Below are 20,396 nucleotides of genomic sequence, written 5' to 3'. Positions count from 1 at the left end.
AGGCTGTTCCTTGGCACACACAGAACAGAAACAATAGAACGTTCGGATTAACACATGTGTTACTAGGAGGTATTCAGAAGCATTTGAGCTCTCAATCTTGCCACATCAGCCTTGCTGTAACACAGGAACACCTCTGGCATCAACTAAACTTCAATGGATGATGATGATGATTTTTAACTTGTACACCACTTTTCTACGTAGATGTACCCAGCACACAAGAACAGCAGTACAAAAACAGTAATACATACCAAAGCATCGTTACAACAAGCAATCTAATACCAATTCATTTCAAAACATAATGCAGTTTTGAGAAGATGTCAGTGACATGAAAGGCATCTGCTTCATCCTTAATTTTTTTAAGTAATTTGGGGTGAACTTTGAGCTGCATATATCTCTAGAAAAAACAGGTATGTCCTCTAGAGTACATGCAAGAGAAAAACTGCAAATGTAATTTTATAAAGAAAAAATGTATGGTTTTTTGGTAGCTCAAAAGTAGCACCACATTGCTTTACTTTTAAATATAGATGTCTCTTTAAAAATTCTTATAATCTACATTGGACCCTTTCTTTCAGTCCTATGTAACAAAGGTTGTGTTTGCATAACTGTTGCAAAACAGAAGTACATATGCCAAGCTAGAGTTTGTTTATTTTAGGTGTCATAATTTAGAGAAAGCAGCTCATGATTCAGATACACAAGAACATGTTGGTGAGCATATACTATTAGCCAATCTTCGCTGCAAAGTCACTGCATTTTTTTCCTAACTAAAACCTCCTTCCCACAAGAAAAATATAATATTTAACAATAAGAGTCAATTCAGACATCATAACTAACTGTGGTTTATGCTAACAACAGTCTAGAATCAAAGCAATGGTTTGTGTTGCAAATATTTATGTATTTACTTACTTAGAATATTTATATTCCACTCCATATCTAGAACAGATTTTGGAGCAGTAAACACAAGAGATAAAACAGTAAAAACATAAAAAGATTAAAACACCAGATTAAAATTATGCTATTTTAGAAAACAGAATACCAATAAAAACTGTGACTGGTAAATTTAAGGGAATGTCTCCTGGAACAGTGCTGTTTTCAGGAGGTGCTGGAAACAGCACAGTGTTGGTGCCTGCCTGACCTGCAGGGGCAGGGAATTCCAAAGAAAGGGGGCCACCATGCTGAAGGCTCTTCTCCTGGTGGACTCCAATCAGGCCATAGATCCATGTGGAACCACCAGGAGCATGCCCTCTGATGACCTCAGTGACCAGGCAGGCTGGTAAGGGAGAAGGCACTCTCTCCTATATACCGGCAAACTGTTTATATTGTAGTCTCTCGCTACTGTATGCTAACTTAAGCTTGCCTTATGGCTAGCAAATCAATATCACATGTGCTGCCTTGTTACTATTAGATGGCTACACCAAAGAGCCAATGCAGCTGAGGACTTGGTGCTTCTGCAAGGTTTCCAAACAGGCAGTTCTGTGGTGCATGCCTGCCTTTTCTTGCATTTTGCTCAGGAGCATTGTCCTTTCCCTCTTCATCACTTATTTCACCATGCCCTGTTACTGTAGCCTGGAATGTGTTGGTAAAGCCTAAATCACAACGAATTGTGAAGAGGGCACTAGGACAAACAGGTGCGATAGAGAGATAGGAGATCATGGCTAGGGTCTGAAAGTAACTGACAGTGGTTATCTGCTGGACCGTTCCATGTTATGTTTGTTCAATAAATAAGCATGTTTGATTGGCAAACTCTGTTGATGTAGCTGACTTGTCAGTTAGGGCAAAGAACTGGAATCATGCTAGTAGGAGATAACACAAGGTTGGGGAACCTCAACCCGGAGGTCAATTTGGCCCTCCTGGGGTCCTAATCTGTCCCACTGGGATTCCCCAGAGGGCCATGCCCCCTTCCCCTGACGACACACCCTTTCCCCAAACCATTGATTGCTTGGTGGTTTCCTGGCTTTTGTGCAGTTTTTTCCCCATTCTGAAAGGATGAAATGCCCCTCCTAAGGCTTAGTTACTAGCATTAGGAGTTTTAAGCTATAATATGCTATAATGTATATAATATTTTTGTATTTTGGCTGCAACCTTTTTACCTTCAGCATCAACAAAAGACAGAGCCTACAACTTCACTGCAGCTATAATCCAGTCTGATAAAACATAATCGGGGAAGGCCAGAGTAAAGAAGTAAGTCTTAAGGGCCTTCTTAAAAGCCTACAGTGATGGGGCCTGATGGACCCCCAATAACAACTTATTTCAGAAGTGTGAGGCAACTTGGAAAACATCCTCTCCCATGTATTCACCCGCCTAACTGCCCACACAGGTAGGCAAGTGAGAAGGGCCTCTCTTGCTGATTTTAAAATGTGGGCAGGCTGATAAGGGTGAAGGTGGTCCTTCAAGTAATTTGGTCTGAACACTTTCAGGCTTTCAAGGTAAAAACCAGCACTTTAAATTGGGCTCAGAAACACAGTGGCAATCAGTGCGGCTGGCACAGTATAGCCATTATATGATCGGATCACCTCACCCCCATCCACACTCAAGTGGATGCATTCTGAATCAGTTGAAGTCTCTGGGCTGTCTTCAAAGGCAGCCCCATGTACATCACATTACAGTAGTCCAGCCTGGATGTCACTAGTACATGGATAACTAAGACAAGGTCCACCCTCTCCAGATAGGCTGGTACATCATCTGCGGCCCTATGTTGGTAAAACACACTCCTGGACACCGCAGCCACCTGGGCTTCCCCAGTTAGCAGAGCACCCAGAAGAATGGCCAGATTTGGTCTTTTAGGGGGAATGCAATCCCAGGCAAACCTCCATCCAGAGTAGTTAGTTTCCCAATCCACAATATCTCTGTCTTGTCTGGATTAAGTTTCAGCTTGTTGTATAACTTGGTTTAGTCATAAAATCATTAAATTCAAAAACATTTGAAAGTAAACTGTTAGTGAATTAATAATTATTGTTTGAATAAACTATTCTTTTAAGTTTATTATGCCAAACTTGATAATTTCATAGCAAACTAAGTTATACATAATACATTTTATGTTCCTATTTCATGACTGATAATCAGAGGAAACTTCAGCAAGTAGTCCCTGAAACATCTGAATGATCCTAGAAGCCAGAAGCAGCAGAAAGAGCTGGAGGCAGAGGAAAACTGGTGTACAGTAGCTGTTCTTGTTTGTGAATAATTAGTTGTAGTGGAGTTCAGGGAAATCTGTTCTGAAGGAAAAGCTATTGAGAGCTTATTTAGCTAGGGAAGACACACTTACCTATTAGGAATGGTAACCAAACATATTTAATTTAAGAATCTTTAAGCAATCCCAAGCTATTATTTGAAAAGTGACATTTTATTCCCTGTTGTAAATAATACCCCTGAATAAACATCTTTTTTGTTCAGTTTGTAAGATTGTCTCTAGTGATGGTGTCAATCTCATGCCTATGCTATGGGAACCAGACTACAGAGTTTATTTTATGTACAGATTACAGCGGTTAAAGTTTTTATAGCTGAGGCAGCATTTCCTAACGGTAAAGGTTAATTGGGAACTTCGTTAAAAACTGCAGCTGTGAGTTCCATAGACCCAAGATTCAACTTTAAAAAGGAAAGGAAAGAATCATAGGTGGGATAACCCACATGTTGTTCCATTGCATGTGGTGGGCAGTGGCAGGATAACCTACAGTGGCTGGGTTCAGAACACGATACCCACACTCAAGATCTGAATATGGGTTGAGTGTGGGTTGTTGTTAAACTGTGGGTTGTTGTTGAACCATGGGTTATCATGTTGTCTGAACCCAACTGTGCTAAAGAAAACATAGTTTGTTAACCACGAACAACCCATAAAGAGAACCCATGGTTTGTTGTTGGGTTGTGAATTGTGGGTTGTTCATGGTTAACAAATCACAGTTTGTTAGTGCGGCTGGGTTCAGACAACATGATAAGCCATGGTTCAATAACAACCCACAGTTCAGCAACAATCTACAATTGATTGTGGGTTGTTGTTGACCCATGGATTGTTGTTAAACCTGGCATTTCCTGTGACTTAAATAAGCCAGCATGGCTTGTTTAGCCTTCGATGTTCATGTGAGCCAGGTCCGTGAATACAGTTCTAAAACCTACATGTGAGGGAAACACTGACTAGGTTCACACAATTCAATAACTCACACTCAATTTTGCCCCCGGATTCAAAATTCCAGAAATTTTACATCTCTAGTCTTACTATGACTTCATTTTTAGAAATCATTTGGGGGGAATAAAGGCTGAGTAGGAACATATGAACACATTGCCTTAAACATTTTATTCATAATTCTCAAATTATGAATACTGTCAAAGAAAGTATTTCATAATCTAATATTTTGGAAGAAATAAAAAGGTCCTTGGAAAACAGGAAAAATGTTTTCCCTGCATTTTCCCAGGCCTTCACATCTCTAGCTCTTCTCCCAATAAGTTCCAATAAGGCTGGCATATCATCCACTTGGTCATGAAATATTTAAGGTATACAACATATTGCCTGCTAATGTCACAGTTAAATTTAGTACTAGCATACTGAAAGCCTTGTAACCCTGCTTACAATTCAATCACGGCATATCCAAGCTAGTCTGAAAGATGGAGATACCTCTAAAATATACTTCAAACTCACAGCATTCAAACTGTTAGTATAAAAGTCTGGGGAAATAAAGCCTACTTCACAAAAAATAAAAATTACACTTTAAAAAATTAGCTTAAAATAGATCCAGAAGATGCTGCAGAAACAAAAGCTCACAGACAAACTACATACTGAACCGCTTTTAGCTATATTGCAAGGAAAAGAGAAACAAAGGGATAGTCATGTTGATGTGGATTTTTCTCAAACCCAATTAAGTCATGCATTTTAGCAATGATTCCACATATGATAGGTTGGATCCAGAGTTAAACATATGTAACAGGGCTGGTGGAAACTGACATCTCTGCCTTCTCCTCCGAACAATTCTCAAAAAAGGCTGCCCCCCTCGAGGGTTGGGAGACCCTGCTGAATGGGGTGCAGTGTGGCACAGGAGGCTGAGGGGGAAGGTGGGGATGCCTGGAAACTGGGCAGACACAACTTTTGCAACTTGAGCTCCCATTCAGAATAGGTGCTTCTGCCCAATTTTCAGGAATCGACGCCTTCCCCTTCAACCCCTGGGCCACAGCCCACCTCATTCTGCAGGGCCCCCGAACTCTGGGTGGAGCATTTGGGGGGGCTGGGGAGCTGCAATAGGGAACAGGAGGCTGGGAAGCCCCTTTCTGCCAGCCTCATTACATGCACAAATCTGGATCCTACCCGATATTTGTTCACTCATACTTGACAATAGGATTTAGTTTAGGTTTACTAGTATTCTAGTTCTTAGTGTTTTAAAGCAGGGGTGGGCAGACAACAGACCTCTAGATATTTGGGACTTCAACTCCCAGAATCTCTTGCCAACATGGCCAATGGATAGGAATTCTGGGAGCTAAAGTCCAAAACATCTGGAGATCAACTTTCTGCCCAGCTGTTTTAAAGGAAACAGGACAAAGACTGAGTATACATGTCATGGTGGCAAATCATGGGTTATTTAATCCACGATTTGCAGAGATGCACACCATGCATGCACAGCTTCTGCTTTCGGTAAACAACCTATGAATGCCCCAATCATAAGTTGTGAGTGTGTCATCCGAACCCAGACACTCTGGGTTTATGGGTTAAACAACCCAGAGTTGCTTTGTTGTTGCTATTATTATGTTGCAAATCAAAAGGTTTTTTATAAACAAAACCCCTACGATTTGTTGTCAGGTTAACTCTGGGTTGTTTAACCCACACAGCTTCTGTGTGGCGCCCTTCCTTGCAAATTGTGGGTTAATTAACCCACAATTTGCCATCATGACATGTGAACTGACCCACTGTCTGCTTATGACCAGCTAACAACAAAACACTCATGTCAGATGCCTCTTCTTACTTCTTCGCCCACATCGAAATACCTACTTCATATTTCTTACATGTCCAGATACTTCTCCTTTCCACAACTATCTCATCAGAACTGAGGGCTTGAAAAAACTTTTAACCGTTGTATAATATATGTATAAAAGCTTCCTTATACAACTATAACTACTATAACACCTCATTACCACCTTTCAATGCTACATTTTAAGTGAGTGTTGCAGTATCTATTAAGATACCAGACTCTTTGAAAAAATCTCTTGCTAATGGAAGAGATTAAGCATCCATACTCCTGGTCTTCCAAACTAACAACTCACATGATGAATGGCAATTGCTCTTTGCACAAGGACCGAAAATGTCTTGCAACTACAATGGGAAAATCATGTGCGTGCATATGGTTTTCCGCTTCAGAGATAGACACCCATAACTATGTCTGCAGCAGCAGCAAACGTCTGCTAAAATTATCCATTTCAGTCCTTCTCATACTATTCTACACACCACACATGGGTAAAAATAGCAGATAGGTTACTCTTTTGATACTTGGCAAATGTCATTATATACTCACTTTGTTAAAAGATTCCCCAACCTGGTGCCTCTAGATGTTTTCGACTTCAGCTCAAATTAGACCCAGCCAGCATGGGCAATGGTCAGGAATGCTGGGAGCTGTAGTCCAAAACATCTGGAGGGCACCAGGTTGGGGAAGGCTGCTATACAGATGCTCCAGCAGTTTTGCCAACAAGCTCTTCACAGATACTGACTGAGCCTAAAAGCAAGTGAAGCAGCACAAGCCTATCTGAAGTGACCAAGAACCCAAACTAACAAAGGATTTTGCAAGCTTCAGCCATAATATACCGAATTCCTCCATACAAGTGGTTTCCATTTACAGTTGTATTAATCTGTATGAGTACATTTAAGAGATAGCATCAGCTGATACATGTTCCAAGAACACTCTGCTACTCCCCCAAACATTTCTTCCCCACAATGTGCTTTGCAAACTTCCCCTTCCTTGTCTCAGTCATTAGTTTTTGGAAAAGCAAGCAAATAAAAGCAATGCTAGGTCCAACTCTCACATGTGTTTACAAAAGAAAGGTCAATGAAATACGTGCACTACTAGGAATAAACTAGGTCACACTTCAAACTGGCCCACTTTGAATCTTTTATACTTCTATTGTTGCAATGCTAAACGGCTGTGGACATTTACAAAATGAGTTCTTTATTCTTAGAGTACCTTTGTTTAACTGACTTCTACCCATCTTGAGCATCAGGGCCAACTGAGAAGGGTGAAAGGTATAAAAAAAGAAGGAAGGGGGAGGAGGCAATCAGACTGCAGATCACAATCTAGAAGTTAAAACAAATCATCAAGTGAAATTCAACATAGCAGTTCTTTTGACTGCTTCATAATTTAAATTTGTAGATGTATAGCAATACTTCTTTAAGAGACAACGTAGATGCAGTCTTGAATTTAACAACTCACCTGGCAGCCATAGCAACCAGGAACTCCACGCAGGCAAGTGAGAGGGCTGAGAGAGAAAGAACAAATTGCTCCATTCCAGTCAGCTTGGTAGCAGACTTTTTTGTTTTTTTTACTACCTTGCCAACATGGAAACACAGACTACTACCTTTACAGCAGGCTAGTAACATTTGCTGGGTTATTTGCAAGGCTGAACACATGCAGCATATAGATATGCTCATCAAAGAACCAGGATTGGCTTCAGCGCCTGTCAAATACACACTCAGTGGCCAAACTTAGTTTAGTGCCATGTAATGTGAGGAAAGGTCATTAGACCCAGACCTGTCATGAACACTTGAACAACAGTGCTGGGCTGATGGAGGAGAAGGACAATATGTTAGGGCCAAACTAGAGAGATGCATGGTCAAGTCTCCCACTTGCTTGTCCATTTGTTTATTGCATTTATATACCAACTTACTACCAAAGTACCCAAGGCAGTACACAGTTTAAAATACTAAAAGAAAACATAAACATTATGAAGCAGCAGCAGCACCGTCTCAGGCAATTCATTTTCCCTTCAGGAGCTGATGGCACGAGCCCCCTGGCCTGAGCATCTCCTCTTCGCAAAGGATTCTTTTTGATTCAAAGCAGACACGGGGGAGCCTGAACTGGATCTGGGAACTGATGCTGGGAGGATTAACCTCTTCCCCCATGCCATTTCCCTGATCTACATCACTTCCCGGAGTTGCTGTTTGCCCCACAGGAGGAAACATGCAGATACTTCCAGAGTGCTTCTGCCCTGTCCTTCCCACCCAGGCCCCCAGCGGGGCAAATAGCTGCTTCAGAGGAACATTCACACAGGGAAAATGGTACAAGAGGATAGGATTAAACACCCTTCATCCACAGGTTTACTTCCCTGAACTGTTTTGTGGGGGCTGTTTTGAACAAAATAAAAATCTTTCCTTCACTCATCACCTTTCCTCACTCCAGAATACTTCCTTTGCATTGCCTTCTGTCCCTTCACCCAGACCAAGAAAACAGGCATGCTGCTCTGGCATGGTATTCAATGTTGGCTCCTCTAACCAGGGCAAAGACAGACAGTAATATGCAGCTTTTCCCAACCTAGGATTCCCAAATGTTATTTGGTCTACAACTGTCATCATCCACAGCCAGCATGGTCAATGGTCAAGGATGATGGGAGTTGTAGTCCAACAACAGCTGGGGACCCTGGGTTGGGAAAGGCTGTTCTAGGGGGATCAAAACAAGCAGCAATAGCACAATTAATGGCATCATGCCATGCAAATGGGCTGGACAATTTCCTTAAGAAACAAAAGCACCGTACCTGACACAAACCTGCAAATCACATTAGAAGTTTACTGCTACCATCAACACGGGTGGCAATTCTAAATGCCCATAACTTCAGCTAAGCAGTCTGAATGTCTCCTGTCTACCTGCTTAAGCTTAAAACTACCATATGGGCTAATGTCAGTGCAGATGAGCAAGCAGATGTATATGCAGACATAAGGTGGGTGGGAAAGGATAGTCAGAGCACACTGATCACTTAGCCAGGCAACAAGTTGCTCAGACTAAGTAATCAGGCCCAGGTCTGAGTCTTCATAGGTCCAAGTGGAAACCTGCTGGCCTCTCACACATCCCAACAACTGCTGAGCTGAAGGCAGCTGCACTGGTGACACCCAAGCACAGCAGAGAGGAGGCCAGTGCTGCTACAAAACTGCAGAGAATAACGTGCATGGGTCTCCGTTGCCAGATCCATGGTACTTTAAAAACAGCCTGCAGGAAATGCACTGCTAGCCCCACCCTCAAGGTCACATAGTGAGTATGAACATCTGCATGGAGCAGTCTTCCCCAGCCTGGTGCCCTCCAGATATGTTGGACTACAATTCCCAACATTTCCCAGCCAGGTGGGGGTTGTAGTCCAACACATCTGGAGGTTGGGAAAGGCTGGCACAGGAGAAGCCTATTTGCGAAGGCTTCCACACAGCTGAGAATCCCGATTACGCAGGGTTCCAGCACATGTAGAGCTCTATACACAGAGACTTCCCAGGGCAGACATCCAGGCTCAACACATGGACATCAGGGGAAGGAAGCTGCACAATCTTAAGAAGACCGTTTCATGCAATGAATGCATGAAGGGGGCTTATATCTCATAGCAATAAAATGCTTGGGTGACTTGACCATACCAAAGCTATACACCAAAGATTATGGAGCTATTCAAGGGAACTGCAAATTCAGCAAGAACCCAGAAACCTAGAATAGTGAACTTCTTTGACTTGAAGTATAAAATTAAACAGCAGAACTATACTTATACATCTATAAGTACAACTTTCATTTCCCCACCTAAAATTCTGGATGTCTACCAACTCTCGAGTTCTTTACACATTAGAGTTATAATAAAATGGATGGATAAGAATGAACCAATAACGTGTGACACCCGATGGATTGTTCTCCAAGTAAAGAAGCCATCCCGTATGTAGGCTAAATTACAGTTTACTCCTATTCCCATTTGTGCCACAGCTCTGGCACTATTAGCTCCTGCTACTGAAGAAATCTGAAATTTGAGAGTATAGGGATCTTCTTTTCCCTCAATGTTCAGAAACGTGATGACCTCAGAGGTCCTTGTGAAGACAAACCTCCAACGCTTTCATATGGCTAAGCAGACTCTTGTATACCCTTCTAGCTTTCTGCAAATCTCCAGTGGAAAACATAATGGCTTGATCACATTTCAAATGCCTATTACTTATTTCTGCTGCATGTTATTCTCATCTCTGAATAAATGAGGCATCTGGATTCAGATCCCAGCTAGCTTGAACCATTATGGAAATTTGCAAAGTGGTTTGACAAGACCCCATGGCAGGACAGCCAAACAGAAGCTCTACAATATTGCTTATAAAGTCTGAAAAGACATAATTATACATAGTAGGAGATCTTGGGCCTCAGTGCCCAAGATCTCCTACTATGTATAGATTATGTCATTTCAGACTTTATAAGCAATATTGTAGAGTTTAAATTACCCACAGAAATCATGCTCCATTTGGCTGTCCTGCCATGGGGTCTTGTCAAACCACCCTGCAAATTTCCATAATGGTTCAAGCTGTACCTTTTGGAAAAGCTTAACCTAGCTTTTAGCTTAAAAGTGAAGATCTAGATACTAAGGTCTAGGTACAAAGACAGACAAGTTTATGTTTTGGTCTGACTGTTACATGCACGTATTGGGTAGCGCTTTTGAAAAAAAACCCACCACCATTCCCCTCATCCCAACACCCAGAGCAGTTGTGGAACTGTTAAATTTTCTTTTTAAATGTTTTTATACATGAAAACAATGGGTGCTTATTCATATAACACACATGAACTCATATGGTTCTTTAAGAAGTAAGAAGTGCACATTTCTCTGCCTTTCCCTCAAGACATGTCTCACCATTAAACACATACACACAAACGCAGCAAAAAGTGTGACTAGAGGAGAAGCTGCTTCCAGCCTAGCCTAGTCACTTTCACCATTGCTTTGACTTGTACAGACACTAAGACAAGCAGAAACTGAAGAAATTGGAGTGATCAGACACTTACCATTAAGTTAGGCTCTCCTCCTTCCTCTGTTACATTTGTACAGTTATCCCCCTACCAGAAAGACCAGGGCTAGTGTCTTGGTAAAGGTAAGAAGTCACTCCCATTGCACCACAGAAATAAAACGTAGATAATTTAACTCAATCTGTGCAATGGAAAACATCATGAAATGCACCACGGCACTGATGCACAATGTGAAGTACACTGTCAGATGGTGCAGTGGGAGTCCCACAAAAAAACAACAAATGCACAGCTACAATTTGGAGGTGTGGTCTTGCCTACTTAGAATTGTGTTCCTTCATGCTGAGCACTGCATTTTAATGAATTTAATTCAATTCAGTTCAAATGCAGGATGTGAAGCTCATGCTTCTGGCCTCTCTCTCTCTCTTTTAGCAATACCTGTCAACCAAACTATGAATTGTTTACTGCAATAGTGCCTAAAGGCCGCTACCTGAGAACGAGGCCTTGAGATGGATGGTGAGTCCACATAAAACCACACAGTAGGCACTAGCTAATTTGTGGGAAGGAAGAAGGAACAAGGGAGACAGCAGTAGGCAAAGGGAACACCAGGGCCTGCTCCAGCTGGACTGTCCCCTACCCCACAGGGCTAACTGACACCAACTGCCCTATGGGAAGGAGCATTTGATGCAGGCTTCAGAGGAGCTGGTTGTGGGGGGGGGGAGATGGGGAGGTGTCTGTTTTTTTAGCATGTGGTTCTTGCTGTATCTGTTGTTTTTTATGAATACTGTAAGCCACTTTGAGGACTCTAGTAGAAAAATAAGGTTAAAATATACTAAAATAAATAATTTGCACAAGCACAGCTGATACAAGCAACCATCAATAGAAATACAATAACCCATGGCCTGTTTCGGGGTTCCTTGAGGGTTCTTTCCCCCTCAAACAAGCCTTGGACGACACAACAAGCAGCGGGTAATTAGGCAATCATGCCCAGCACGCACCGCAGTTTAAACAAACCACGGTGGCTTGTTTAAGCCATGGTGATCGTGTGAACCGGGTTAGTGCCTCCAATGCCATTTGTTGAATATTCTGCATTGAGATTCAGAGACATTCCTTTCTTTACAGGTCTATATACTGCATGGATGGTCTCAGTTTCAGCAAACAGTTCCTGGCAAACACACTACCAACCCTGACACTAGCCATGGAGTAGTTTTAATCTCAAAATCACTAGATGAGCCCTGCTGCTGATAACCTCAGATGTTTAAACTCATGACTCAGGCCCACACGGCATAGGACAAAAGTCAACGGCACCAAAGTGTCACACCATCACTGGGCTGTGATAAATACTCAAAGGGAATATTTGGAAAGATGATGAGTAGAAATAAAATAAATACTTAAGCATGGAAAGAGAAGCTGGTTATATAAGTAAATGGCTTGGGTCAGGGTATCTAAAAGATCACCTCCCACCTGTACAAACCTGCTTGGTATCTGTATTCATCATCCGAGGCCCTGTTGTGTGTCCCACCTCCTAAAGAGGTAAGGTTGGTGGGGACCTGAGACAGGGCCTTCTATGTAGCAGCACCCAGCTACATAGTTAGTTTGGCTCCCTCTTAGTTGGCCTTTAGAAGGCTGTTAAAAACTATACTGTTCTGCCAAACTTTTAGCGATTATGCTGCCCTTCAATTTTAGAAGATTCCTCTGTTTTATTGCCATGTGTGTATTTTGTCAGTTTTGTTCTAGGCAGGAGTTTTTGGAGAATTGTATGCTATTGTTTTTATGGTTTTATTGTAAATTACCTTGAGCACTCATTATATAAAACAAACGAAGTTCAGAGTTACATCTGTATCTTACCCTCCTTCCAGGGGGCAGTTTAGTCACACAACTCCCCCTGTGAGGTAAGTTAGGCAGAGAGCTATGTCTGGATCAAGGCAATCCAATAACAAGCTTCAAACATCAGGAAGATTTGGACCTGGGCTCACCATATCCAATACCAATGAAGTAGCCACTAGTCTACCCGCTAATCAATACCTGCCAAAAATTCCATATCTAGTCTCACTACTCCAGCAGATCGCTTTTATATGGGGCTACCCCTAGGCCAGCCTTCCTCAGCCTGGTGCCCTCCAGATGTGTTGGGCAACAAGTCGCTGGCAGTATGGCCAGGCTGGGGAATGCTGCCCTAGGCTATCCCTGGCACAGGTTGTTCCCTAAGCAGACATGTGTCTTTATTCAGTTCCATGCCAAGCACAAAACAGCACTGCATCCTCTAACACAGGCTTCCCCGACCTGGCCCCCTCCAGATGTGTTGGACTACAACTCCCGTCAACCACAGACAGTATGGTCTATGGTCAGGTAATGGGAGTTTTAGTCCAACACATCTGGAAGGCACCAGAGTTCGGGAAGCCACTCTAATGGCATGCCCATACAGCTGCAGGTTCAGGGGTCAAATGTGCTCTACAAATGTGCTCTACAAATGTGCTCCCTTCCAAAGTCATCTTGAGCAACATGAGGGCCACTGCAGGCAGCATGGCTCCTTCTGCGCTATTTTGGAAGCTGAAGATCACACGGGAGGACTCCATAACAAAACTTCCCCCATTCCCAAGAGGGGTGATACTGATGTAGAAAGTATCTACGGTGTGGCACCAGCTCCACTGTGTGACCTTGGACGTCTTATGTTACTAAGCATGGGAAAGTACCATGCCGCAATGACTTCTGCACCATTAAATGCAATAAAATTTACACCTAATTTGCATTCTGCCGTGCACTGGTCCCTTCCAATCTGCCATTATGGTACAGCTTGTAAGGCACAGCCTGACCAGTCATGGAATTTACCCATACAGGGTGTCTCTACCCCATATTATTCTGCATGAGCAGCTGCATTATTTTCAGGATGAAAAATGAAGAATCCTAAAATTGCCAACAGGCATTCAGTATCACAAGTGGGAGTGGGAGCGGGAGCGTTTCTACACAGAACTGAAGAGAAACATTTCTGACTAGAAGAATGCATGAAACAACAAAACTCTGCAAATTCCATCGAAGTGTTTAAGAGTCTCCTTTGCATACTTGTGCAGAGCAGAAGTCTTAAAAATAAACATCTACCTGTACTCCTTTTTTCCAGGAAAATTATTCCAGTTACAACAAAGAAACAATGGGGCAGCGGTCCATTTTTAACAAATAGTGATTAACAAAACAGCCATAGAAACTTACATTTCATCAGGTACTAGCTGCCGCCACAACTGTCTCTTTTGCCAAAGACTAAAACATAGCACAGAACAGAGGTATGTTATGAAGCCAGTCATGAACATGAACATCCAAAATAAGGACAGGTAAAGTTGTGAATAAAAATAGACTGTTTGGGAAATTAAGGGTGCAATACTATGCATGGTTAGACAGAAAAAGTCCCACAAGTTCCCCATGTTAGCTCAGGAATGTTGGGAGTTGTAGGACTTTTTTCTGTCTAAACATGCATAGGATTGCACCCTTATTGTGTTATAATGAAACTACAACTGTCTTACTTCACAGATGTGCCAGACCAACAGGTTTGGGAAAGGTCCCTCCTTTGTTTGGTACAGGGCAGCCTTCCCCAATATGGCACCTTCCAGATGTGTTGACCTACAACCTCCATCATCCCAGCCAGCATGGCCATGGGAGTTGTAGTCCAACGCATCTGGAGGGTGCTAGGTTGGGTAAGGCTGGCATAGGGTTTGACAAAGCAATGATTCACACAGGGCAACGCTGCCCACCTACTGCCATACTGAACTCATGACTCAGCAGTAAAACTGATTGAATTTGCGCTTTTATTGGAATCACTCTTAACTTTACATACTTTCAGAAAGCAATGGTCCTAGAATTGTGAAGCTAGAAAAAAAAAGCCTTGATGGAAGTCATCTAGCCCAAATTCTGGTTCCCAGGACCCCAACATTCCTGAAACATTAAATATCTCATTCCAATTGTAATTACAGAAGTAGAAAGAAGGAATATCAGGGTGCTCCATGACAGACCCACTTGAAGAATTAGAAATTAAAACTAACATACATATCCAAATGGCTAAATATTCAGGGATGTTCGGAAGAATGGCATGTTTGGAATAGCTCTCTAATAGGTAATGCAGAAACATAACATGTAAACTACATTTCTTGCAAGACAAAGATTGGAAATATACATATGCAGTGTAATCCTGGATGTTAATTATGAAGGCAGGGGAGATACAAATCTCAGCCATTTTAGAAGTCAGGTAAAATAAGAAACATCCCTCTCCCACATCTTTTTCAGAAGCTCACTAACTTACTTGGAAATCAAAGAAAGATCTAGTAAACGGTATTGGTGGCAACCCATGTCTTGTTCCACTGATAATTTAAGAAACAAATTTAATTATGACACAACATCCATTAATTTATGCTTCTCATTATTCAAGTAACTATAGTGCTTATTGAAACCTCTATGGGCATAGTATCCTCCTGTTTGCAAATGTCACTTCAGCTTGAGGAAGTATGGTGTTTCATGGGTGAAGCCAGCATCCCAGAACAAAAAGTAATCATTAACGTTTAGCACAAAGTCACATCCCCAAGGGGTTCACACAATAATTATTTGAGAAACTAAGGAAATATAGCGCACATTTTGGTTTATACTGTTAGTTTTGCCCTGTTCTTTGCAATGATAATATAGAATTTAGCTCATCTGTCCATAAAATGCTTGCAAAAGAAGGGGGGGGCATTTGTTTCCCTGCAGAGACGCAAGATCCATTCATTTGTAAGCACTGGCCATACTCCTCTAATTTTTTTAAAATTATAAATGTCAGGCTTCAAAATGAGTTTGTAGGTGACAAATATAACTGAACTGCACATGGAGATGACACACTTGAGTTAATTTAAGTGCTTTTAATAATTGTTCTTCTCTTGAATGCCCTTTCCACTTAATATTTTCCCTCACATGATTTAGATACCACGAGTATCTACACTGTTCAATATCCTGACAATTCCCATTCACAGCTCTCCTTTTTAAATACATCTACAATGCAATTACTCATCCCACTTGCATTTTAACAACCGAACAAACACTTGTCACTGTGAATGATTTCATAGGTAACTTATCAGCCTAGCCTCTTTTTTAAAAAAGAGGGTTTAAAAAAAATATCTTAAAAGTCTATCCCTGTGCATAATAACAGACACAGTTTTGAACTGAACTGCTGCATGGTTATGTGTAATCACTGGTCACTAAAAAAAACACACAAAAAACCCCAACCCTGTTGCAGTTATGAAGACATTTTGAGAAAACTCTAATTTAGAGGATCAAATGTGCATCCTACATCACTTCCTATCTCTGGTCAATCGTGCAAGGGACTTCAGGCCATGAAATTCCACCCAGCTGTCAGGGACCAAAGGGTGCCAATCTGGATATCATAATGCAGCCTTCCCCTGGTGCCCGCCACATGTTTTAGACTCCAGCTCTCAGGATTCCTTACCACTGACCATGCTGGCTACAGCTGATGGGATTTGAAGTCCAAAACATCTAGAAAGCACCAGGTTGGGGAATCCCAAGGGGAGAGCATTTGTAGCACCTAACTGGAAGCTGACATCGCTCATGTTCAGAAGTGGCTAATATGGTTTTAAATAACCATTTGCCCAATAGCAAGTAGGGTGAGTAGACACAAAAGCTTTCATGAACTGGGAACTGGCTGGTTCTCTCTCTCTCTCTCTCTCTCTCCCCCAGGGCACCAGTGTGCTACAAGTTTTTGCAACTGAATTGTTACCTCTGGCTTCTTATTCACAGATGAGTGGGCAGGTAGGCTAGTAATTGCTATGGACTTATTTGCATGCCTACCATAATCATTTCAACTCTAGTATGGAAGGAGGACAAAGAGCCCTTGGAATGTGATCCCAGGATATCACAGTGCAGAGAGAGAGAGAGAGAGAGAGAAATTATGAACACAATTATCTCCCTGTGATTATCCCACTCAGGCACACCATTACAAGTATAGGCCACCCCAGGGTAACAAATACAGTTAACTCTTGACAATGGATTATGCAAGGAGGTTCACTCTCAAGAGCAATTTGACTCTTTTTTAAAAAGACATTATGAGTAGAAGGAGGAAGATAGTGGGAAATTGGAGGTGCTCCTTTTTCATTTGCTTTCTTAATGACAGAGGTTTGAACAGCTGCAAAAGACTTTTGCCACCACTGCATGCATCTGCATGCCAGGAAAGGCTTCACTTGCTGATTTCTGTCTCTTGTTCAGCTGTTTAAAGCACAGAGTCTCTGTTCGTAAATGAGGTGACAATCAGAGTAAAAACAACACAAAGAGGGAGAGTACAATCTTAGCCAGTAGCAGCAGCAGCAGCAGCAACTTGACTCTATTCATTGCCATGTTGCAGAGAACTTGTTGCAAATGAATTGCTACCTCTGGATTCTTAGACAAAAGGAACAAACCCCAACAAGGCACAGATGTCCAGAGCTGGGACAAAAGGTCCCTAAAGACAAAGAGTTGCATGCACACCCTAGTGGCTTCAGGGCTCAACAGACTGAAATCTACAGCCCTAGAATCTGGTTTCAATCCCTCCCCAAGCGCCATACACACAAAAAAGAGAGAAAAACACACACGGGCAGAGTCCTTGAGACGAAACAAAGAGCAGGAGAGAGAGAGAGAGAGAGAGAGAGAGAGAGAGAAGACGAGAGGAAGAAGGACGCTAGAGAAACAAATTCACAAGGAAAGCCTCACATCCAACTTCAGACAGTTTGCAACTCTCCTCCCAGAAAAGTGTGTGTCCTAGCAACCTGTTCCCAGGAGTTAGTTTTAAAATCGAAGTCAGGAGGAAAAAAAATAAGAGACAGAGGAAGGGAAAGGTTAAATCTGGATGTACAATGATTTAGTTGTATTCCGTTTATACCTAATTCCCAGCTGCCTTGTCCCAAAGAAGAATAGATCAATATTACAGTACAGCCCTGCGAACACACACACACACGCGCACACACAACTGTGGTCCCCGCACAACCCCTTGCTCCTTCTCCCGTCTCTCCTGCACGCACAACTCAAGTAGCCTTCCTATCCTAAGCTGCCCCCTAGACAATAATGCGCCAAACCTCAGTTCCCAGATCCCACATCACACGGCAACCCTTCCCCTGCTGCCCTCCTCCCTTCCGTCCAAACGATCCACCTCCCCACCCATCATCCCATTCCCACCTCCTAATTCCCCGTAGCCCCCAAACCCTCATTCCCGTTCCCGACCCCTAACTTTATCTACCAGACCCACGATATATAGTTTATGCCCCTCCATCTATCCGCAGCCAGGCTACAAAGACTCCCTTATCGATACCATTACACACACACACACACAACCCACAGTAGGTCTCCCATAGTAGCACCACCCTTCCTACCTAACCAGGAGCCCCCCGAACCCTTCCCAGTATCCCTCTTTCTCCCATTATCTCGAAGATGCTCTCTTTTTATCCCATTAGTCCATCTCCCACGCTACCCCTGCCCAACCCAGCACTTCCCAACGCAAGCCATCCATCCATCTTTTCTTTTTTGGTAGCCCCTTAGAATGTCCCTGACCCGGCACCCTCCGACGACAGCAGCTTCCGCACATACACACACCGCCGTCCCGAGCCCCTTCCCACCAAATCTTCATTCCCCGTCCATGAGCCTCCAGAAATCCTCCAGCCCAACTCCTCTTGTGTACCCGCTACAAGCCCCCGGCGCCCTCGCACCAAATCCTCTCCCTCCCTCTCTCGCGCACACACACGCGCGCACGCACACACACACAGTCCCGCCTTTTGCAAGCGGGAAACCAGCAGCTCTGGAGCCAGAGAGCACCTGGAGCTCCAGCGCGCGCCGGGGTGGGTGCGCGGGAAGGCGAAAGCGCGAGGCCCTGGGCGACCAAGAAGCCCCCACGCAGCTCCGCAGAGGGGCGAGGAGTTAAAGCGGGACGGCGGCTCTCCCCGTACCTTTCTCTTGCGAGGCAGCCCTCCTCCGCCCAGGCGCCTCCCGACCCTGATAAGGGGGAGAGCGAGAGAGACCGGAGCCGCTCCAGGCGGCGCCCGACTCCACCAGGCACCCTCGACCGCCGCCTCAGAGAAGGAGCGGGCTGGAGGGCGTCCGGCTTTCCTCCGCAAAGAAACCCGCTGCTGCCGCTCCTGCTGCAAGGGCAGCCACTCCCCTCAGCGGCTCACTCGGGGCGGAGGCAGAGACCTCGCAGCAAGGAGCGGCCCGGCCCGGCTCGGGGAGGGGCTGCGACGGCGACGCCTGCAGCCCGCACCTCAGCGGCTGCAGCAGAGCCGAGGGCCCGGCGCGCCGGAGGCGAGCGTCTCCCCGCGGCTGCGGCTTGCACAGGCAGCGGCTGCGGGGAATTGGATTTCCCTGCGCGGGAGGAAGTTCTGAGAGGAGGGGGAAAGGAGGGACGATGTTTTACGTTCATGAATGGGATAAGAAAGAGGTGGGCGCTGGGCGGATTCGGGGAACGCCGTCCTTTATTTACGCCCAGGAGTCCTCTCCGGTGCAGCGTAGTCCTGTTGACACGTATTCTCAGGAGTAAGTCCCGTTTCGTCCCATGGGGCTTATTCCCAGGTAAGTGGTCATGGGATTGATGCTTTACTCTTTGATGCTGCGGGCTTGTCTGTCGTTATTCAGTAGCGAAAGAAAATGGACTCTGCACTCGCTCAGGGGCACTCTCATCTACTCAGCCACCCTAGGCCCCGAATGACGGCTATGTGTCCTGTTTACAGACGACCATCCTCTACTTGAAGGCATGCTCTATTTGAAGGGATGTCCTGTCCAATACTGGTTTAAAGATCAAGAACTGTTGCCCATCACCACCTGGACAACGGGCTGAGCCAGGCACACAAAGTTACCTGGTCACAGTCTTCTGCACTACGGTGGATGTACTGTATTTCTGTTTAAATTATAATAAATATGGCTAAATTTGCATCAATACATACAAATTAGCATATGCAAACTGTATGCAAATATGTATCCACTTTTGTCCCTTCTTTTTGGTGATGAATTTCTTCTTTTTTGGTGATTCATAAGTGGCCTTGAGAACAAATTTAAGCCTTGGGGAAAGACAGAAATTCCCCAGAACGCTACAAGAAAGTAGCAAGCTGCTTTTACCTGTTCCAAGATACCCGTACTTCTCCTTCCGATATCTAAAGAGAAGGCTCCAAAATGTATGCTGAGTTGAGATGGCTCTTGTCACGCTGCATTAAGCACCTCATTCTTTCTTCCTCTGGATACTGGCCACCTCAAACTGAAAGACAAACTACATGCCATGTTAAAAACATGAGTTTGCATGTGAGTGTGTTTTAAATAGGAGCCACAGAGCAGGGAGACATAAATCAGGACCCCCCAGCAGGGAGAAGGTGTTAACCTTTTCCTCTGTGCTGCAGTCCCAATGAAACTACCCTGCTATTTTCCGAAGGAGGGAAGCTCCTATTGGCACCACTTCTGTTACAATGGTGTTAGTTGTTTGCCTGTCATGTGGGTTGCATGTGGTCAATTTCT

The 20,396-nt window shown here is 43.7% G+C and overlaps 1 protein-coding gene across 4 annotated transcripts in view; it reads right to left on the bottom strand.

The window, feature by feature from the left end:
* Positions 1-19,218, bottom strand: part of MYO1B (myosin IB) — a 174,891-nt gene extending 155,673 nt beyond the window's left edge. For 2 of the 4 annotated variants that reach the window (XM_084816331.1, XM_084816338.1), the window contains exon 1: positions 18,845-19,176. The gene's annotated coding sequence lies outside the window, so the exon portion shown is untranslated. Of the gene's footprint in view, positions 1-18,517; positions 18,609-18,844 lie in introns of those variants that run through there. The other 2 variants (XM_084816345.1, XM_084816353.1) reach the window with 2 other exon arrangements.
* Positions 19,219-20,396: the final 1,178 nt, after the last annotated feature.

Source organism: Heloderma suspectum, chromosome 1 (genome assembly GCF_057233095.1).
Source record: "Heloderma suspectum isolate Gila_16-S chromosome 1, 16-S_ref, whole genome shotgun sequence".
Lineage (NCBI taxonomy): Eukaryota > Metazoa > Chordata > Lepidosauria > Squamata > Helodermatidae > Heloderma > Heloderma suspectum.
The sequence above is the reverse complement of the archived record's forward strand: the minus strand, read 5'-3'. Positions and strand labels throughout refer to the sequence as shown.